Source organism: Ambystoma mexicanum, chromosome 9 (assembly GCF_040938575.1).
Source record: "Ambystoma mexicanum isolate Mex_15411 chromosome 9, UKY_AmexF1_1, whole genome shotgun sequence".
NCBI classification, from domain to species: Eukaryota; Metazoa; Chordata; class Amphibia; order Caudata; family Ambystomatidae; genus Ambystoma; species Ambystoma mexicanum.
In genome coordinates this window covers 617,567,128-617,590,632 of record NC_090931.1, presented here as the reverse complement: position 1 = coordinate 617,590,632, position 23,505 = coordinate 617,567,128, and positions in this window count along the sequence as shown.

Genomic DNA, 23,505 nt, shown 5'->3' with positions numbered 1-23,505 from the left:
AGAGGCACATTTTGACGCAAAAAACTGCCTGACATTAGCATTTTGTGTTTTGGATTTGGGCATTGCCCTATTGCTCTATAGGCCAGTCCGAGCCTGTTTTGAGGGGGAAGATGGGCATGAAACCACAAACCCGTTGTATGCAGATACTAGGCCTCATTATAAGTTTGCCCGACTGGTAACAACGGCACCGGTAAGCTACCGGTACCGTTGTTAACGGACCAGCAAACTATGAGTTCTGCTCGCGGGTGCCTTCCCGTCAGCCAGGTGCATCCGACCTCCCCATAGGGCTCAATGGGAATGGGGAGCATTTTTTTTTTCGGTGCCCGCGAATGGGCAATTACCAGGTCCGGCAGGGCCGTTATTACCCAGTAATTGCCCATTCGCGGGTGCCAGAGAAAAAAAATTATACCGGCGCGGCTCCTGCCAGTATTGTAATGAGGCCCATTGTCAGTAGTTACTAATGATTCAGCATATTTCAACCATCATGTTTTGGTGTTATAGGTACTGTGGCTGCCTGGCAACAACATAGAAGCTGGACCAAGAGCACCAGGTAAAGGATCAACGGCAAACGTACATCACACCGCCTGATTTGACACCCATGGTAAGAGACCTGACCTTAATCCAGTCTCAAAGCAGCCAATCTATGGTCAAAATGTTGAAATTATAATCCGTTCAAGGCACCTTAGCGCAAAACCATGAGGCTTGGCCCTACACATTGGATACCGAGGTTTGGCAAGGTTGGGCTGTGGCTCGTCCCACCCTTTTCTCCAGGATCAGAGGTTGATTATCAGCCATTCACACGATGTGATTATGAACAGTCATTTCCATCCCTCTGTTGCTCTGCATGGATGATAGAGGCAGAGTTAAGGGGATGCCAGTTCCAGAAAGTATGACCATCAGTCTGGAAGACAGAATAAGATGGGACATGAACCGGTAGCTCACATTTATGAGGACGCCAATGCAGATGAACCAAACGTTCCCTTTCTGCAAAATTAGGTTGTGAGCTTAGCTGCCAAACGGAGAACACGCCATTATTTAGAGAGATAATGCCAGAGCAAGTGGGACCTAAAGATACACTGTTTACCTAAAAATACATAGGGTCAGCTGCCACAGATTAAAAAAACGAACTATTGTTTCCATAGTCTACAATATGATAAAAAACATTTGGGAAAGAGTTAATTAGTTATGCCACGTTATACATTTCTTATGAAGCAGGGAACAAATATTTAGTTTGTGATGGGAAAATGCAGTGGAACTTTCCACCTTTAAAAACCCGTTGCCTGTGTTTAGATCTAATTTCTTAATAATTTCAGTGTGTACCTATACTTTTTGCACTATATGATGTCTCAACAAAACACTGTTTGCCACCCACACCTGTTTAAGTTCACAAATCCCACACTGACGTCAGAGGTAACTTACTCAGATGGGAATCCAATAACTGGAGTTTGCGTGTTGTTCATGCGTGTGTCGAGGATCGCACCCTTAAGCCACATTTTACAAATTATTTGCTATTTGTCATCTGCTTGGCTTCCTTATTTCGATAAAATTGATTTTTGAGGCAACACACTTGTATGCTGCAAACACGAGCATAGTATATTGAATAGGAAATATTTCGTTTTTGAAAAATCTTTTTTTTCCATCATGGTTCATACTGCCATCTTACTGCCCTAAGGGTTGACTTGAAATTCTCATAACAATACATACAACATTCTGAATTCCTGGAGAACAGAACAAACACTTCCTTTTAACCATGAGGATGGCTAAAAGGAGAAATTACTTACCAGTAATGTTCTTTCCATGGCTTCTTCTCCCACAGATGCCTCATCTTGATAGCTATCCAGCGTCAGCTGCTCAGAAAACTTTGACAGGAGGGCTTAATGCCGCTGAATATTGTTGCTCACGACTTCCTCATATACAGCCGTGCCATTCCTCTATAGGGTGTGGCACTGGGCATCATATAAAAAGATGCACTACACCCCAAACCTCAGCCCCCCAGCCCCCGCCACCCTCCCCAGGCTCAGCCTGTGAGAGGAAACATGCAGTAATGGGGAAAGGCACAGAAACAAACAATTGTTTGCTTACCTTATTCTCCCATATCTCAACCTCGGAGACAAAACCAGAAGTAGGGCAGTTATGTTGTTGCTGCCCAAAATGTAGCACTCTGCTCCTCATGTCACTGCACACAGAAACGTGACCACAGAACGCGATTAAGACTATGGCCTTCCAAGCGCGGTAGACTGGAAGGGCAATGAGGAATCTGAAGGAGAAGAATCTATAGAAAGAACATTACTGGCATGTCATTTCTCCATCAATAGATTGTATTCTTTCACAGATTCCTCATCTTGATAAGACTCTTAAAGCAGTAGCCATGCTGGAGGAGGGTTGTAATTCACACTAAAAAGCTCTGGAGGACCACCCAACCAGAGAGAGCAAATCTGCCCCACGGGCCAAGTCCACACTGTAATGCTTGGCAAACATGTGTAGAGAAGACCATGTCACTGTGCGGCAAATGTCTCTAGCCAGCACTCTCTAGAGTGGGTCCAAAGTCCTGCAGGCACCTCATTATCCATAGGCTGGTAGCATTTAGAAATACACAGCACTATCCAGCGAGAGATAGTTTGCTTAGTAACTGTTCACCCCAACCTGGATTGTGAAAATGCAAAAAAATGTGGTTGACCCTTCTGAAAGAGCCCTTTCTGGCCAGGTAGAGACTCGGCGCCTCTCTTGGGATCCAATCTGTGGAGCCTCTTCTCGTCCTTTGAAGGATGGGTTGGAGGGGAAAACGGTGGTAGGTCGATGCTCTGCCCGAGATTAAAATCGGACACCACTTTTGGCTAAAACGTATGGCACACTTTTAGACCAAGCTGTTGCTGAAAAAAACTTCAGGAAAGGGACTTTACTAGGAAGTGTCTGCCATTAATTCACTGACCCTCCTACCGAATGAGATTGCCACCAAAAACGCAGTTTTCAATGTGACGAGTCAGACAGGAGCTGAATGCAAAGGCTCAAACAGTCGCCATCAGAAAGGTAGAGACCAACTTTAGATCCCAATCAGAGACCACAAAAGGCAAAGGAGGGAAAGAATGAACGAGGCTATTCAAAATCTGGGCCACCACAGGGATGGTAAAGAAGGATCCTTGTTTGCCATTCTTTTAAAAAGGGAAAGAGCCACCAGCACCCCTTCACTGTGCCCAATTGTAGACCTGATTTGGCTAGGGCCAACAAAAACTCCATCACAGAGGAAGTGGGACGCATGGGGTCCACTACCTTCGCCTTGCACCAAGTCACAAACCTTCTTCATCGGCATGCATATAGGAACAGAGTGGATGGTCTACGTGCAGCCAACAGCACCCTCTAGCACCTCTTTGTCAAACAAGCAATCCCCGTACTTAAGCCTCTCAAAAGCCAAGAATGCAGGTTCAGGGAGCCCGGGTTTGGGTGAAGCATATTGCCTCCCGACTGTGACAAGAGATCCTGAATCCAAGGAAACCGGAGAAGTGGGCATGCAGCCAGTTCCAGTAGATCTGGGTAGCACGTCCTCCTCACCTAGTTCGGAGCAATCAGGATCAGGTGGGCCCTGAATCCCTGTAACCTACTGACAACCCAAGGGATGACCGGTATTGGCAGGAATACATACAGGAGGTTGACGGCTGTGAGAAACCTGACGGTGTCTCACAAGCTATTCCCCAGGGATCTGTCATCCAGGTGGCCAGGACACCACCATCAGTTTTGGATCCAGTTCCTGGGGTGGACCAGTGTGGGAGGAGCACCTGGAAGAGGGGTCTTCAGGGAGTGGAAGTGGGACACCGGATGGGGCGAGACGTGGTCTGGTAGGATACAAACTCAACCCCCTCACCTCTTTTTAGACACAAACACTTTCTCACGGACAGCTCAGTGTGAGAGAAAAAGGACTAACATCCGAGCTGTATATCTGGCATGTCCCAATACAATGGTCAGGCAGGGTCAGGCAATTACTGATCATTACACACACCTGACTTCCATCACACTTCCCTATACGGGTAAAAGGTGGAGCACAAAACCACACTCTGAGCAAGGCAAAGCACACGAGGAAGCAGCAGTTACAAGATGGCAGTTTAATAGAAGGAGAAAGAGGGCAAGACTGGAGACGGTTGCAAGGAGGGAAGTGCTAATGACCTTTTATGAGAAAGACTGTTACTTTCATGAGCCTTTGAGAATAAGAAACATAAGACCCGGAATCAAAGCTGAAGAAGCCTGCATTGTGTGTCGGAGGTACCTGGGGCTCTCTCGCATCGATAGCCATGGCGGGGAGGATCCTTTGCCACTGTGGTACTGTCCTTGGCTCCTACAACAAAGCAGCACCAGTAAAGTCAGCACAGCCGGTGAGTTGGGGAGACTGATACCAGACCGGTCTGTGTTAGAGCCAAGGTTGCAAGCGGCAACATTGCATAGGGAAAACTGAAGAGAACAGTGAGACAAGACAACAAGAAGAGATGCAAATATAATTAAACAGTGGATGAGTGACTGAACTTTGAAGCCAAGACACATACCATAAACAGAGTGGTCCGGCTCCACAGGGGTGCTCATTCGAAGGTCTCTGTTAGGTATCCAACTGAAAGGTGGCAAATGTAAAAAGGAATTGTGAAATTGAAGTGGTCCTGCAACGTGTCAAGCCAAACCCTGTGCACATTCGAAAGTCTTCGATAGTTGATGCTAACTGAAATTGGTCCGAACCCAGCTGAGGGAGACTAATTGTATTAAGAAGGGGATCTGAGCCCAGCTGAGGGGGCTCCGGGGTGAACCGCGAGTCACCCGAGAAGTAATATCATATGAACATTGTGAAAGAGGATCTGAGCCCGTAAGATGGGGAACCGGAGTGAATAGTGAATCATCTGAATTGAGTACTTGTAATAGGAAAATAACTTGTTTGTTTGTTTGTTTTGGCCTATTAGGCCCTCTGCATGAAGAGACTTTAACAGGCAAAGAGACTTGGGCACAGAAGGCCCTGATGCTAAAGATTTAACTGTATCCTAAAGAACCCAGAGATTGTGCTACACTCCAGTGAACCGGCTTGTCCTGGCCTGAACATCCTGACATATTTTTGTGAACACTTTTTTTTTCATAAAAACTACCCCCACACCATTTGCATTTAGAGGCAAGGATTGGCAATAGTTTTTTTTTTTAGTATAGGCCCTTTTATTTTGACAAGACACCACTAGGACTGTGCTATTATTTGATGGTCGTAGCTTGCTCCCATTTGTAGATTTAGGATTTGATAGGCGTTTATCATACCCTTGTTGAAGTTCAATAAACGCCCTTGAACTGTGGTCACTTGTGTCTGTATTACTGTCGATACCATGCCTTCCTTACACGGCCCACTCCACTATAAATGCACCCCCCAATGCATTCCTGGGGGGGAAATTCCCTCGAGCAGAACTACTTGCACTTTGTGTTGTGCACTGATGCAAACAGATCCACCATCAGGGTGCCTCACCAGGTGAAGATCTTCGAAGTGACCTCCCAGTATAGCTTCCACTCGCGGGAGAGACAGCTCTGCCTGCTCCGAACATCTGACTGCCCATTCTCCACCCCTGCCAGATGAGCTGCAGAGGCTGAATGCTGTTCTCAAGCATACAGAACCATAGATGCATATCCTCCATGCACAGGGGTAGTGAAGGAATGCCTCCCTGCTTGTTGAGGTAGTGCATGGTAATGTTGATCCGTTAACACCAGGACATGTTTCCCCTGCAGAGAGGGTGCAAAATCCATCAGCGAAGTCTGACTGCTTCCAGCGCCAGCAGATTGATGTGGTAACATTTCTCCATCTGAGAGCAATGACCACTGATCCGGAGAGAGCCGCAATGATCCCCCACACCAGCAGATCTTCAGTGGGGCTTCTGTGATGACCTGCTTCTCCGGCCATGGTGCAAGAAAGATTCTCCTGACAACATGTTTGTCCTGTCGCTCCACCAGGTCAAGTCGTTCACCGCAGACCTCGATACCTGGAGCACATCCGACATCTCACTGCCATACTGCGACCAGTGGCACCTGAGAAGCCACTGAAGGGATCTCATCCGGAGTCTTGCATGCAGCACCAGCAGGCACAAGAGAGCCAATGCCAGTAGAATGTTGGAGTTCTGACCATATGTGCCACGTTGGTGATTCTCTCTTCGGGAGGAAAGGACTTCTTTTCTAGGGTGTCCAACCACGACTACTCTGATGAACTGAAGCTTTTGCGCTGATGAGGTCTGAGATTTCTTTAAGTTCAGGGAGAACCTCAAGTCATGCTGTAGTGAACAGGTGTCCTGGAGATGGCTCAAAACCTGCAGCTGCAACCGTGCTTGGATCAGCCAATCATCCAACTATGGAAACACAAAGATGCCAGCTCTCCCGAGATGGCTCGCTACTACTGCCATCAGCTTGGTAAAGACCCTGGACATAGGTCAAGGCAAAATGGAGCCCTTTGAATTAATAAGGTCATCTCCAATGATGAACCTTAGGAACCGCTTGTGCTTTCTGTGTATAGGTATGTGAGGTAGGCACCCTGAAGGTCCAGTAACACCAGCCAGTCATGGAATTGTACAGTCTGGAGAATGTCCCTCAACGTTACCATCCTGAATTTGTCCTCCCTCAGGAACTTGTTCAAATCCCTGAGGTCCATGATTTGAAGGGGTCCTCCCTCTTTCTTTAAGGACCCAGGTATTCAAGGTATTTACCTTCCATTTGGCCCGAGAATCCAGTGACTCTCCCTCCAACTGGTGAAATATGAGGAGAGACCTCAAAGAGGTTTCTGAGGCGCTGTGGACATCGACGCTACAGCAGCCGTCGACTGCCGTGCCCCTCCTCTACCTGGCCGTCGGGAACCTGCGTTGCCACGGTTTGGCATAGGATGCCTGCGCCCTTCTGGGAATGATGGACTACCTCCAGTAACCCCGTCCTCTGGACCCAAATGCAAAATGCTGCCGTGGAGGCTGCTGCTGCACTGATAATCTGAGTTACTTAGCCGTGAGCTTTGTTGAGTCTTTACACTTTTCTAATGACTTGTTGGCTTTGGGGCCAAAAAGATGTTCACCATCAAAGGCAAGGTCTAGCAGCTACGCTTGAACATTCAGGGAAAACCCAGAGCCCCTCAAACAAAGACCTGTGCAAGACTGTCAAAATGCCCATTGCACAACCCATACAGCCAGATGCATTCAACCCTGGCAAGCCATTTCCTTGCCATCAACCACTATATCAAAGAAGCCAGCTTTGACCCCGCCCCCCACTCCTCTTCTGGGAGGTGATCAGCTGCTGCCGAAATTGTGCTCCAGAGGATATGGGAGAATTTTGATAAAGTACAAGAGGCATTTACACCCTTAACAGCAATTGCAGAGTTGAAGACTTTTTGCCAAAGCGTCAACTTTTTTGACTCCCTGTTGATGGGGAGGTTCGACATTGAGGGCCTGGATGCAACTGTTGTGGCTGACACCACTAACTCTTCTGGGTTCGGGTGAGGTGTCAATATTGGAAGGTTGCCTCTCGCCGGCTTATTTGTCTTTGTAGGTTCTGTGTCGACTGCTGGTGTTGAGCATGGACATTGCCACAAGGGGATAACCGGGTCTGCTATGGCCGCATTGAATGGCAAAGCATGTTTCGTTTGAAGGCCACGGTCGAGGATGTCAGTGAGGTTGTACTGTGACAGCAGCTTTGATGGTGCGGCAAGCCCCAATGCAACGAAAACCTTCTCAACCGTCTTGACGTATTGCACGTTTGGGTGCACGTATGAGTTCAACTGCTGGAATTCCACATCCCGCCATGTATCCAGACCACTGACATTGTGGAGGACCTCCGTCAGCTGAAATAACCCAGCCTGGTCCACCATAAAATCCAGCAACGGATCCAAGGCTGCACCACCCCATCGGCTCGAACCCAAAGGGTATCAAGTAGCCCTCCTCACAAAAAATAGACAGCATTGAATCGAAGAACACGGATCGGGTGTCTGACACAAAACTTGATCTTGCGGGGCTCCGGTCGAGGGCCTTTTGACCCAAGGGGGCCCCATGATGGTTGTGGCGCAGCAGGTGGTTTCTCCTTGGGGGTCTGGATTGAGGGTGTTCTTCGATCCACCTTGGCTGCCTTAGTGCCAAACAGTCTCAGCACGGTTGGAGCCGTATCGACCAGTGGCATCGAGGCCAAAGCCGTACCAGCGGAGGTCTTCTCAAAAACATTGAGCATTTCGGTTTTTAAGTGCTCCCATTACTCCCTAGATGCACCCTTGGCAAGGTATGACTTACCCCTTTTGTCTGACGAGTCGGAAACGTGTCTGCATTTTTTCTTGTGTGACGATGATGATGAGTGTGGAGATTCACTACCGGAGTGCAAACGCTTTTTAGATATGCGATGGCGACGTCCCACTTTGAGATTCTCGAGAGTCACCCCTCAGTATCATGCTACGATGATCTTGGAAGTGATTTTACTGAGAATTTAGATGGCGGCCTGCCGAGCTCCAGCTTAGCCTAGCGTTCATTTACCACCTTCGGGTTCCTCGCCAGACAAGAACATCATTGCTTCGTGTCATGCCCTACAACAAGACACCACACACAGAGTGTGTGGGTCTGTGAGGGACATCTTGGTGTTGCAGTGCTTACAATGTTTAAACCCAGGCGGCTTGGGCCCTGACATACTGACGCGGTATCGAATTCTAGAATCAAAAACGACCATGCTATGAATAGTGTGCGGAGCACGTGGAAAAAATGAAATGAGATATGGGGCAAAGTGCATCCTTTTATACAACCCCCAACGTCTTGCCCGATCCAGGAATGGCACGGCCGTATACGAAGAAGGCATTGACTATATCGAGCAGCAATACGCCAAGTGTCAAAAAGGTTTCTGAGAAGCTCAGGCTGGATCTATCAAGATGAGGAATCAGTGGGGAATTGCAATCCAGTGAAAATACGTTTCGAAAGCCAAAACATGTTGACCCTTATTTTGTAGCTAGATGAAGTGGGATAAAACGTATGGGACTCAATAGGCCCCAAGAATGGGATTCTATGCTGTGAAAAATATCCATGACTTCTCAGCATTTAGAAATATGCATGACTTACCAGCATTTGTGTTGAGGGTGCTAGGGAGCTGTGCCCAAGTTGGCCACGGAGCAGCCTGGTGCCTCCTACTGGCTTTTGGAAACTTTTCTAGACAGACTACGTCTGAGGAGGGTATTTAAGCATAAGGAATGTGCAGAAGAAATCATTGTATCCATTAGAAAGAACATTAACAAAGACAAGTAATGTGTCCTCTAGCACTTTATAAACACTCCTATTAATTACAGTTTTAAAATAATGTTGAATGACTATCGAGAGTCATATTTATTGACACGCCAGACTGCTCCAGTGCATAGGGGGCAAAATAGGATGGCAGAGGAGACTTGGAATAAGGCAAGGAGAGAAAGGTGCCCAATTGTGCTACACAAGGTTGCTGTCTGGAAACAAAAAAGGTTTTTATGACAGACATATTATGTTAATATATAATATTTTTTGGAAGAGCTGCACCAGAGAACCCTAGCAGACAAGTATAACTGAACATTGGCCAACAGGTAAGGTCATGCCCCACTGGTGCCTTCAGTCCATATGAATGGGGTGCCCATTTGCTGGTCATGAAATAATCTCAGGCCTTGCAAATTCTTAAAAATCCCACTACACCTGCAGGCAAACTCCTTACTTCTACAGAAGAGAAATGCACTCGCCCTATGGTGAGAGGTGACAAATATTTACCAGTGTTTTCTATAAAGCGGTCAATGTCACCATAAACCCACTTCAATTTTTGGACAATGCTTCCACCCAAAAGGCAGCCATGCAAGAAACATTTATTTTCCACTTACTGACACACAAGGTTTGTTTGCAGTAAACGTGAAATAAAAACTTGAAACATCCTCATCTTCGCCAGTAAGGTCGAGTACCATACAAATGGTACTCGCCCTTCATAAAACCTCCTTGCCAATGGGAGTGAGCTAGTAGATTTTGTGAGCCCTGAATATGCCTAGGCGGGTAAACCCATTTCGTACGTTTCTTTCAGAATTGCAAGAGCCCATTTTGGTGTTCATTGTTTTTCATTGAAATAGTCATCAACTGGGCAGTAAATGATGTATTACTTATCTTGGATACACATTTGTCATGCCATATTATCTTAAGTATACACCGACAGGCACATTTACTTAATGCAATTCATACTTTCATGAATTAATGTATGGTAGGATTCTTAACACCGTATGTGATTTTGTACCTTCGTGAGATTCCTATTGGAGAATTGTGTTAGGTATGGGTCAGGAATTCCCTTAATGTAACATATTTCTCATGTACGTCACAAACAGTACGAGATGTCCTATTCAGTTTGATTGCTTTATAGTCGTACAATTGGGTTTTTCTTGAAAGCCCACACTTGCAATTTCATCTGTCAGAAGTAAGAAGATTACCTTGACAGTCGTAAATATCACATACATTCAGGTTTTCCAAAATTAATATTTATCACATGAATTTACTTGTACACAGACGCAAATGTAAATTGAACTAGGAGAACATTCATATAAAACCAAAAGAAAGCCTGACCAGGGCCAAGTTTCTCAACCATGTTAGATATACATCGGCAATGGTATCCTGGATAGGATGGGAAAAATGTGTGCAGGTGAAACAAAAATGGTGAAATTCGCCTTCAACTCAGTTTCGCAGGTAGGGTATATTTCTACCAGTTTCACCACTTTCTTTTGCTAAATGTATTACTTTTGGGAAATGTTGTGTCCCCTGAATTTATTGTACCCCTGAGACATTTTGCAGCCCAAAGAAAAATACATTTTTGAGAAAAACTACATTTCAGGCAGGGAATTTTGTCTGAAAATTCATTTTCTTCACAACATTCAAGATTTTTTTTCTTGAAACATTTTGCGCCACCTACAAAATTGCATTTTTGGAGGGGGGGGGGAACATTCTGGTGGAAAAAAAAAGAATCGGAAACTGGCAGTTTTATTCCACGTGTCAACTTTGGAACAAGTTACTTACCTGTAACTGTTGTTCTCCAGCATGGGTCTGGCATGGATTCACATGCTCATGAATATTCCCCATCGTCAGGATGGGAATCCTCGGTAAAGAAAAAACCAGTATCAGTTTCGTTTCTGATCTGTCTTTCGTAGTAGTAACCAATCACTGATCTCTGCGTCATACTGACCACAGCCAATGACTGCCCTCTACCTAAGCCCCGCCTCTGGCAGCCATCTTCAGGTTTGCCGCAGAGGGGTAGGCGGGAGGGTTCGCATGTGAATCCATGTCAGACCCATGCTGGAGAACAACAGTTACAGGTAAGTAACTTGTTCCTTTTCCAGCATGGGGTCTGGCATGGATTCACATGCTCATGAATAAAGAATACATAGCAGTACACACATGCACAACCACGGGAGGTGGCAAAGGCTCAACATTAAGCATTACATCAAGCTCAACATTAAGCAAATCTTACCTCCTCACCAGGCTCACCTTAGGCGAACAAGTTGCGCAGCACTGCTTGGCCGACCCTGGACTCCTCCCTGGAATCCCGATCGACGCAGTAGAATTTCGTGAAGGTGTGCGTCGACCTCCACGTAGCAGCCCTGCAGATGTCCAGCAAGGGCACACCAGATAGGAACGCCGTGGTAGCTGCGATCGCTCTGGTGGAATGGGCTCTCGGACGGCCAGGCAGCGGTCGGTTTGCCAACCGATGACAGTACATGATACAGCCGGAGAGCCATCTGGAAATGGAAGCCTTCGAGAGAGCCTTCCCCTGATTGACAGGTCCAAAGTTCACAAAGAGTTGTGACGTCTTCCGAAAACACTTCGTGCGGTCCACGTAGAACTTCAGCGCTCTAGCCACATCCAGCGAGTGCAAAGTCCTTTCAGCCGGCGACGAAGGCGACGGGAAGAAAACAGGCAACACCAAGGGTTCGTTGAGGTGGAAGTCCGACGGCACCTTGGGCATGAAGGAGGGGTGCGTCCTGAGCACTACCCTTGTGTCGTGAAAAGTCAAGTACGGGGCCTTGCAGGAAAGGGCCTGGATCTCTCCCACCCGTCGTGCGGAGGTGATGGCCACAAGAAAAGCTGTTTTCCACGACAAGAACTTCAACGGAGCCGAGTGCAGAGGCTCGAACGGAGGTCCCATGAGCTTGGTCAGCACCACGTTGAGCTCCCACGCCGGGGCCGGAGCCTTCACCGGCGGGAACGATCTGAACAGTCCCTTCATGAACTCTTTCACCAGACGATGAGACCACAAAGACGTCCGCCCCGTGGTTCTGGTGTATCGGGAGATCGCAGCAAGATGAATCTTGATGGACGCGTGCGCCAGTCCAGCCTTGGCCAGCGTCAGTAGGTACGGCAGTACTTGGGGAGCCGTAATCCGTAGAGGGTTAATCTTCTGTGCGTGTCACCAGACAGAGAACCTCTTCCATTTGTGTCCGTAGCATTTAAGAGTTGAGGACGCCCTGGCCTTTGCAAGAACCTCTCTGCAGTCGGCCGGTATGTCGTATACTCCAAACTCTAACGCTGCAGGAGCCAGGCCTGCAAGTTCAGCGACTTCGGGTCGTGATGGAGGATGGCGCCTCCTTCCCTGGAGAGAAGATCCGCGTCCACTGGCAGCTTGATTGACGGGGACGCTGACAAGTCCAGAAGGTCCGGGAACCATATCTGCCTCGGCCACGCAGGTGCGACGAGGATCATCCTGCACCGTGACCTCTTGAGCTGGTTGATGAGCCGGATCAGCAATGGCAATGGAGGGAACGCGTATAGAAACAGGTCCTCCCAGGGGAACGAGAAAGCATCGCCCATGCTCCTCGGCTGGGGAAACCTGCTGGCGAACCTCCGGCACTTGGAGTTCGTCGCCGTCGCAAACAGATCGATCTGGGGTGTGCCCCACCGTCGGAAGAGGCGGTCCACTAGATCCTGTCGTAGTTCCCACTCGTGGCACGAGCGCAGCTCCCTGCTGAGTGAGTCGGCAATGGTGTTTTTTATCCCTGCCAGATGAAACGGCACCAGAAACATCCCTTGGGCGACGGCCCAATGCAACAGATCCTGCGCCTCCCTGGACAGGGCTGGGGACCTGGTTCCACGCTGTTTCCTGATGTAGAACATGGTGGTGGTGTTGTCGGTGAAGATCCTCACCACCTTGCCCTTGAGGGACGGAAGGAAGGACCTGAGGGCCCAAAACACTGCACGGAGCTCTAGGACGTTGATATGGAGGGACTTCTCCGTCGGGAGCCAAAGGCCTCTCGCGTGCAGATTTTCGGTGCGCGCTCCCCACCCTTCCAGGGAGGCATCCGTGGTCACTGTCTCCTGGTGGCCGGGGGTCTGGAAGTCCATGCCCGCTGTCAGATGCGCGCGGGTGCCCCATCACCGGATCGCTCGTCGGAAACTCTCGTCGAGTGTGATCCTCTCCTCGAAGCTGCCCGTTGTCTGGATCCAGCGCGCGTCCAGGAACTCCTGCAACGGGCGCATCCGGAGCCTGCACAGGGGGATGAGGTAAATGCAAGAAGACATCATTCCGAGGAGGGACTTGATGGACCTCACTCTGGCCGCGTCCGCAACCAGCATCCGCTGCACCTTGCCCAGAATGGCCCTCATCCTTTCCTCCGACGGATAGGCCAGAAGCGACACTGTGTCGAGCTTCGCTCCCAGAAACATTGCGTCTTGCGCGGGCACCAGGTGGGACTTGGCGTAGTTTATGGAGAATCCCAGGTCCGTGAGAAGTTGGACGGTCCTTGCCGTGTGCTCCACGGCAAGCTCCTTCGTCTTCGCTCGGATGAGCCAGTCGTCCAGCTAGGGGTAGACGTGGATCCCCTCTCGGCGCAGCTGCGCCGCCACCGGTGCGAGACACTTGGTGAACACCCTGGGTGCCGACCTCAGTCTGAAGGGAAGGGCTCTGAACTGATAGTGACGCCCTTGGACCACGAACCTGAGAAACATTCGGTGTCCCTTTAGGATGGGAATATGGAAGTAGGCATCCTCCAAATCCAAAGACGACAGGAAATCGCCCTCCTCCAGCTGACCCAGGACGTGTTGGAGGGTGACCATCCGGAACTTCTGTGCCTTGATGAATTTGTTCAGTCGTCGTAGGTCTAGGATGGGACGCCATCCTCCCGTCTTCTTCTTCACGAGGAAGTATCTTGAGTAAACTCCGGAGCCCCGAAGCCTCTTTGGGACGAGCTCGATGGCGCCCTTCCTGAGCATCGCCTTTACCTCCAAGAGAAGTTGAGGGACGTGATGTTCTTTCCTGGCCACAGGGGGGACGCGCGGGCACCTCTTTAGAAACTCGAGCGCGTGACCCTGGGCTAGGGCGTCCAGCACCCAACGGTCGGTGGAGATGGACTCCCACACGCTGACGAAGCTCGCCAGCCGGCCTCCCACCGGGGTGCTTCGGTGGGGGCCCGACCCCACGACCGGTTCAGTCCTGCTTCGATGAGGCTTTGCCGCCTTGACCTCCTTGGCGACGACGGCGGGGTCCGCCTGACTTGCCTCGTCCCCTGTAAGCTTCCTGCGACGACTAACGGGCCGCTTGACGGTAGGTGGAAAATCCGCCGCCGGAACCTTTGGAGGCACCCTGTTTGCCTCCGCCGCTCCGAAAGGGCGGCCGCCATTGCTGGAGAACCCCAAGAGCCCGGGCCGTCTCCGTGTCTGCCTTGATGGCTTGAAGGGAATCGTCCACGGTTTTCCCAAACAGGTTGTTTCCGTCGAACGGCATGTCCAAGACTCTGGTCTGCACGTCCTGACGGAAGTCAGTAGCCTTGAGCCATCCACGCCGCCTAAGGCACACGCCGTTGCCCAACTGGTGAAATCCAGTGTCAGCGATGTCCGTCGCAATCGTAATGGCTTGGTCCGACGCCACCTCTCCTTCCTGCAAGATCTCTAGGGCCTCCGCCCTCTTGTCATCCGGTAGGAAGTCCAGCAGGGGGGCCAGTTTGTACCACAACTCCCTGTCGTAGCGGGCTACGATAGCCAAGGCGTTGGCCGCCTTAATCGTCGTCGCTGCAGACGAGATGACCCTGCGTCCCATCGTATCCAATTTCTTTCCCTCGCCGTCCGGCGGGGAGGTCGACGTAGAGGCCGCGCCCCCCCCTGCTTTCTTCCTGGCCACCGCGGAGACGACCGAGTACGGGGTCGGCTGTGCCCAAAGGCACAAGGGGGCCGCGTCCGGGACCCGGAACTTCTTCTCGTACCGATCCCTTCTAGCCGGCGTCGTGGATGGGTTCTTGAGGAGGGCGAGGCCCTCATCCCAAATATTGTCCAGTAGAGGTACGGAGAGGACCGTCTTCCTCTTGGCCTCGCGCCGTTGATAAAGGAAACCTTCCTTCTTCTTCTCTTCCTGGCAGAGCTAGAAAAGCTCGGATGCCCTGGCGATCATGGAGTGAAACGATCCAATCTCGTCGGGCGGGGAAGCCCGGGTGGGAGGTGACAACGGCAGATCCTCGTCGTAAACCTCGTCGTCCGTACCCGTCGCGGCCGTGTCAGTCCCCGTATCATCCCCACGAGTCGCGGACGGGGAGGAGGGCTGAACAGGGCGCGATGGCTGAAAAGGAGGTGGAGGATGAATCCTTCTTCTCTTAGGGGGAGGGCTCCCAGAAGGGCCTGGGTCCGGGTCCCCCGTCGGGAGCGGTTCCTCCGCTGGTGGTAACGGCAGTCTTGTCCTTATCTCCGAGCATAAGGACTGTATAGCCAACAAAATGGCCGCCGAGTTGTCTTGCGGCACTGGTTGAGGGGATTCCGACGGGCGGTCAGCGGCCCCGTCGGCACCCTCGACGTTATCGTCGTCTCCCACGTCGGGATCCCTCCCGACGGGCTGGTCTTCTTCCACGCCAACGCCGTGGCTTAAGACTTCGATCAGCTCTTCCTCAGAGGCTGAGGCCGAATCCACGACGACCTCCTGCCCCCCCCCCCTTTTTCTTCTCCGTCAGAGGTTTCACGGGGGTCCTGTCGATGGGCATAAAAGAGGACTCCCTCCGCGGTGGCAGGGAGACTCTGAGCCCCGAGGTCGCCACCACTGGTGTAGCCTCCACAGGCTGAGCCAGGGCCGCCGCGACTGTCTCGATAGAGGCCTTGGCCGGATGGATTAAGGCTTTCACCACCTTAGGTGCGCTCACCGCCTTCTCCTTGGGGGGAGGGTCGGAACAAGTTACTTACCTGTAACTGTTGTTCTCCAGCATGGGTCTGGCATGGATTCACATGCTCATGAATATTCCCCGTCGTCAGGCTGGGAATCCTCGGTAAAGAAAAAACCAGTATCAGTTTCGTTTCTGATCTGTCTTTCGTAGTAATAACCAATCACTGGTCTCTGCGTCATACTGACCACAGCCAATGACTGCCCTCTACCTAAGCACCGCCTCTGGCAGCCATCTTCAGATTTGGAAGCACGTGAAGTGGCAGTATGACCAAGTGAAGAGCCGCAGAGGGGTAGGCGGGAGGGTTCGCATGTGAATCCATGCCAGACCCATGCTGGAGAACAACAGTTACAGGTAAGTAACTTGTTCCTTCTCCAGCATGGGGTCTGGCATGGATTCACATGCTCATGAATAAAGAATACATAGCAGTACACACATGCACAACCACGGGAGGTGGCAAAGGCTCAACATTAAGCATCACATCAACTCAACATTAAGCATCTTACCTCCTCACCAGGCTCACCTCAGGCGAACAGGTTGCGCAGCACTGCTTGGCCGACCCTGGACTCCTCCCTGGAATCCCGGTCGACGCAGTAGAATTTCGTGAAGGTGTGCGTCGACCTCCACGTAGCAGCCCTGCATATGTCCAGCAGGGGCACACCAGATAGGAACGCCGTGGTAGCTGCGATCGCTCTGGTGGAATGGGCTCTCGGACGGCCAGGCAGCGGTCGGTTTGCCAACCGGTGACAGCACATGATACAGCCTCAGAGCCATCTGGAGATGGAAGCCTTCGAGAGAGCCTTTCCCTGATTGACAGGTCCAAAGTTCACAAAGAGTTGTGACGTCTTCCGAAAACCCTTCGTGCGGTCCACGTAGAACTTCAGCGCTCTAGCTACATCCAGCGAGTGCAAAGTCCTCTCAGCCGGCAACGAAGGCGACGGGAAGAACACAGGTAACACCAAGGGTTCGTTGAGATGGAAGTCCGACGGTACCTTGGGCATGAAGGAGGGGTGCGTCCTGAGCACTACCCTCGTGTCGTGGAAAGTCAAGTACGGGGCCTTGCAGGAAAGGGCCTGGATCTCTCCCACTCGTCGTGCGGAGGTGATGGCCACAAGAAAAGCTGTTTTCCACGATAGAAACTTCAACGGGGCCGAGTGCAGAGGCTCGAACGGAGGTCCCATGAGCTTGGTCAGCACCACGTTGAGCTCCCACGCCGGGGCCGGAGCCTTCACCGGCGGGAACGATCTGAACAGTCCCTTCATGAACTCTTTCACCAGACGATGAGACCACAAGGACGTCCGGCCCGTGGTTCTGGTGTATCGGGAGATCGCAGCAAGATGAATCTTGATGGACGCATGTGCCAGACCAGCTTTGGCCAGCGTCAGCAGGTACGGCAGTACTTGGGGAGCCGTAATCCGTAGAGGGTTAATCTTCTGTGCGTGGCACCAGACAGAGAACCTCTTCCATTTGTGTCCATAGCATTTAAGAGTCGAGGACGCCCTGGCCTTTGCAAGAACCTCTCTGCAATCGGCCGGTATGTCGTATCCTCCAAACTCTAGTGCTGCAGGAGCCAGGCCTGCAAGTTCAGCGACTTCGGGTCGTGGTGGAGGATGGCGCCTCCTTCCCTGGAGAGTAGATCCGCGTCCGCCGGCAGCTTGATCGGCGGGGACGCTGACAAGTCCAGAAGGTCCGGGAACCATATCTGCCTCGGCCACGCAGGTGCGACGAGGATCATCCTGCACCGTGACCTCTTGAGCTGGTTGACGAGCCGGAATAGCAGAGGCAAGGGAGGGAACGCGTAGGGGAACAGGCCCTCCCAGGGGAACGAGAAAGCATCGCCCATGCTCCTCGTCTGGGGAAACCTGCTGGCGAACCTCCGGCACTTGGCGTTCGTCGCCGTCGCGAACAGGTCGATCTGGGGTGTGCCCCACCGTCGGAAGAGGCGATCCACCAGATCCTGCCGTAGTTCCCACTCGTGGCACGAGCGCAGCTCCCTGCTGAGTGAGTCGGCGATGGTGTTTCTTATCCCTGCCAGATGAAACGGCACCAGAAAAATCCCTTGGGCGACGGCCCAATGCCACAGGTCCTGCGCCTCCTTGGACAGCGCTGGGGACCTGGTTCCGCCCTGTTTCCTGATGTAAAACATGGTGGTGGTGTTGTCGGTGAAGATCCTCACCACCTTGCCCTTGAGGGACGGAAGGAAGGACCTGAGGGCCCAAAACACTGCACGGAGCTCCAGGACGTTGATATGTAGGGACTTCTCCGTCAGGAGCCAGAGTCCCCTTGCGTGCAGATTTTCGGTGTGCGCTCCCCACCCTTCCAGGGAGGCATCCGTGGTCACAGTCTCCTGGTGGGCTGGGGTCTGGAAGTCCATGCCCGCCGTCAGATGCGCGCGGGTGCCCCACCACCGTATCGCTCGTCGGAAACTCTCGTCGAGCTTGATCCTTTCCTCGAAGCTGCCCGTCGTCTGGATCCAGCGCGCATCCAGGAATTCTTGCAACGGGCGCATCCAGAGCCTGCACATGGGAATGAGGTAGATGCAGGAAGACATCATCCCGAGGAGGGACTTGATGGACCTCATTTTGGCCGCGTCGGCCACCAACATCCGTTGCACCTTGCCCAAGATGGTCCTGGTCCTCTCCTCCGACGGGGAGGCCAGAAGGGACACTGTGTCGAGCCTCGCTCCCAGAAACAGTGCGACTTGCGCGGGCACCAGGTGGGATTTGGCGTAGTTCACGGAGAATCCCAGGTCCGTGAGGAGTTGGACGGTCCTTGCCGTGTGGACCACGGCGAGCTCCCTCGTCTTGGCGCGGATGAGCCAGTCGTCCAGGTAGGGGTAGACGTGGATCCCCTCGCGGCGCAGCTGCGCCGCCACCGGTGCAAGGCACTTGGTGAATACCCTGGGTGCCGACCGTAGTCCGAAGGGAAGGGCTTTGAACTGGTAATGACGCCCTAGGACCACGAATCTGAGGAATTTGCGGTGCCCCTTTAGGATGGGAATGTGGAAGTAGGCATCCTCCAAATCCAATGACGATAGGAAGTCTCCTTCCTCCAGCTGACCTAGGACGTGCTGGAGGGTGACCATCCGGAACTTCTGCGCCTTGATGAACTTGTTCAGACGTCGCAGGTCCAGGATGGGGCGCCATCCTCCCGTCTTCTTCTTCACGAGGAAGTATCTTGAGTAGACTCCGGAGCCCCGAAGCCTCTTTGGGACGAGTTCGATGGCGCCCTTTCTGAGCATCGCCTTTACCTCCAGGAGAAGTTGAGGGACGTGAAGTTCTTTCCTGGCCACGGGGGGGACGCGCGGGCACCTTCTTTGAAACTCGAGCGCGTGGCCCCGGGCCAGGGCGTCCAGCACCCAACGGTCGGTGGAGATGGACTCCCACACGCTGACGAAGCCCGCCAGCCGGCCTCCCACCGGGGTGCTTCGGTGGGGGCCCGACCCCAAGGCCGGTTCAATCCTGCTTGGACGCGGCCTTGCCGCCTTGACCTCCTTGGCGACGACGGCGGGGTCCGCTAGACTTGCCTCGTCCTCTGTAGGCCTCTTGCGACGACGAGCGGGCCGCTTGACGGTAGGAAGCGAAACCGCCGCCGGAACCTTTGGAGGCGCCCTTGCCTCACCTTCCTGCAGGATCTCAAGGGCCTCCGCCCTATTGTCGTCCGGCAGAAAATCCAGCAGAGGAGCCATCTTGTACCAGAGCTCCCTGTCGTAGCGGGCCACGATAGCCAAGGCGTTGGCCGCTTTAATCGTCGTCGCTGCCGACGAGATGACTCTACGCCCCATAGTATCCAATTTCTTTCCCTCGCCGTCCGGCGGGGAAGTCGATGTGGAGGCCGCACCCCCCCCCGCTTTCTTCCTGGCTGCCGCGGAGACGACGGAGTCCGGGGTAGGCTGCGCCCGGAGGCATAGGGGGGCCGTGTCCGGGACCCGGTACTTTTTCTCGTACCGGTCTCTTCTAGCTGGCGTCGTGGAAGGGTTCTTGAGGAGGGAAAGGCCCTCATCCCAAATGTCGTCCAACAGAGGCACTGCGAGGACCGTCTTCCTCTTGGCCTCGCGCCGCTGATAAAGGAAGCCTTCCTTTTTCTTCTCCTCAGGGCAGAGTTGGAAAAGCTCGGAAGCCCTGGAGATCATGGAGTGGAAAGATCCGATCTCGTCGGGCGGAGAGGCCCTGGTGGGAGGCGACGACGGAAAATCCTCGTCGTATGCCTTGTCGTCCGTACCCGTCGCTGCCGTGTCAGTCCCCGTATCATCCCCTCGGGTGGACGGGGAGGAGGGCTGGAAGGGGCGCGACGGTTGAAAAGGAGGTGGTGGATGGATCCTTCTTTTCTTGGTAGGGGGAACACCAGAAGGTCCCGGTTCTGGATCCCCCGACGGGAGAGGTTCCTCCGTCGGTAACGGTAGCCTCGTCCTTATCTCGGAGCATAAGGACTGTATGGCCAACAAAATGGCCGCCGAGTTGTCTTGCGGCGCTGGCAGAGGGGAATCCGACGGGCGAGCAGGGGCCCCGTCGGTATCCTCGACGATGTCGTCGTCGTCACCTGCGTCGGGGTCCATTCCGACGGGCTGGCCTTCTTCCACGCCTAGGCCGTGGCTTAAGACCTCGATCAGTTCCTCTTCTGAGGTTGAGGCCGACTCTACGACGACGCCCTGCCCCCCCTTCTTCTTCCCCACGGAGGGTTTCACGGGGGTCCTATCGATGGGCACAAAGGAAGACTCCCTCCGAGGAGGCAGGGAGATTCTGGGCCCTGAGGTCGCCACCACTGGTGCAGCCACCACAGGCTGAGCCAGGGCCGCCGCGACCGTTTCGATAGAGGGCTTGGTCGGATGGATCAAGGCCTTCACCACCTTAGGTGCGCTCACCGCCTTATCCTTGAGGGAGGGGGCACTGCCACGCTCCTCCTCTGCCTTAGAGCTCGACCGGGGCCTCTCCAGGAGCTTCGCCGGGTGCTCGGCCTTCCTCTTACCCGACCCAGAGCGTTGGCTCGTGGTTGATGGTGCCGGGGAGGGTGCGCCCTGCCTGGCGCCCGCAGAGCCCGACCGTTCGGCGCTCCCGGTGCCAGCGGACTCGCGGTGCTTGGCCTTATGTTGGGCCCCCGTCGCCGGGGCGCCCTCAAAGGTCTTAGAAGACCGCTCGGATTTCTTCTTCTTCTCGCCAGACGGGCTCTTACCCTCCAGCCAGTTGGCGAGACGTTGATGGCGGTCCTTCATGGTCCGTTCCGACATGTTGCCGCAAAACGCACAGTCCTTCTCCACGTGCGTCTTGTCCTCATGAAGGCAGTAAAGGCAGAAAGAGTGTTCGTCCTCCTTGAAGACGTTCTGCAGCTGGCATCCAGGGCAGACCCTGAACAGCTTTCCGGGCGTCGAGCTTCCCTTCTCCTGGGCCATCTCCGAGACAGGGCCTGAGAAGCTTCTGGAGTCCTCCGAAGTGTAGCTCGACGAAATCTTCACCCTTGAGGGGCACAGATGAATCCGACACGGGTCCCCGTTGATCGGATGTAGGATCGGTGGAGCTTGAGGCTCTTTTGACCGAAAGAATCGAAGTTTTTGTAAAAAGCGCGAAAAAATAGCACTAACGCTCGAGAGCAATAGCACGAGGATCCCAACACATGAACGTGCGGTAAAAATCTGAAGATGGCTGCCAGAGGCGGTGCTTAGGTAGAGGGCAGTCATTGGCTGTGGTCAGTATGACGCAGAGACCAGTGATTGGTTATTACTACGAAAGACAGATCAGAAACGAAACTGATACTGGTTTTTTCTTTACCGAGGATTCCCAGCCTGACGACGGGGAATATTCATGAGCATGTGAATCCATGCCAGACCCCATGCTGGAGAAACTGCCTCGCTCTCCCTCCGATGGGGCCTCCGAGCTCGACCGGGGCCTCTCCAGGAGCTTCGCCGGGTGCTCGGCCTTCCTCTTACCCGAACCAGAGCGTTGGCTCGCGGTTGATGGTGCCAGGGAGGATGCGCCCTGCCTGGCAACCGTAGAGCCCGACAGTTCAGCGCTCCCGGTGCCAGCGGACTCGCGGTGCTTGGCCTTGTGTTGGACCCCTGTCGCAGGGGCGTCCTCAAAGGTCTTAGAAGACCGCTCGGATTTCTTCTTCTTCTTCTCGCCTGACGGGCTCTTCCCTTCCAGCCAGTTGGCGAGACGTTGATGGCGGTCCTTCATGGTCCGCTCCGACATATTGCCGCAAAACGCACAGTCCTTCTCCACGTGCGTCTTGTCCTCATGTAGTCAGTACAGACAAAAGGAGTGTTCGTCCTCCTTAAAGACATTCTGGAGCTGGCATCCAGGGCAGACCCGGAACAGCTTTCCGGGCGTCGAGCTTCCCTTCTCCTGGGCCATGTCCGAGATGGGCCTGAGAAACTTCTGGAGTCCTCCAAAAGCGTGGCTCGACGAAATCTTCACCCTTGAGGGGCGTAGACGAATCCGACACGGGTCCCCGTTGATCGGATGAAGAAACGGTGGAGCTTGAGGCTCTTTTCACAGAAAAATCGAAGTTTTTGAGAAAAAAAACGTGAAAAAATAGCACTAACGCTCCAGAGCAATAGCACGAGGATCCCAACACTTGAACGTGCGGTAAAAATCTGAAGATGGCTGCCAGAGGCGCGGCTTAGGTAGAGGGCAGTCATTGGCTGTGGTCAGTATGACGCAGAGATCAGTGATTGGTTACTACTACGAAAGACAGATCAGAAACGATTCATGATCAAATTCATGAGCATGTGAATCCATGCCAGACCCCATGCTGGAGAAGCCCAGAATATGCCAACTTCTCCATGGAGAGAATTTCAGCAGTTTCACCCACAGGTAAATCTTGGGCTCAACGCCAGACAGCACTGCTTAACATACCAAAAGGCTGCTTACCTAAAAGTCCAATCTGAAGTAACCTCTTGTTCTAGGAACTAGACTTACCTGGTTCTGAAGAGTGAAACCACTTGGCTACAAACATTACAACTTGAAGACCTGGGAAAAAGGAGATTCCTTTCTTTTTTTCTCTCACACAATTCCAGCTATGTGACTCCCCTGCACACTCTGCATCTACAAAATGGCAGTGTGAGGTACACAATCAACCATTGCAGGGATAAGAAACCATTGAGTAGAACTTTTTCACCAATCTTTCATCCATTGTTGGACAAAGCGCAAGTATCTGCATTGCAATGATGTATACCCACAGGGTGCAGTGAACCCTTCGCACCACAGTCTCACACCATCTGGTGGACATTTAAATATTTACATTGACATGTATAGGCTTTAAGTACATAACATACATTGAGTACATTTCCCCCACCCTTCCCATTGATGGCAAACAAAAAGTAAATAACAGAAGAAAAGGGGATCTAAAAACCTGAAGACAGAAAATGATATTTTGATCAAAAGGCCCAGTCAACA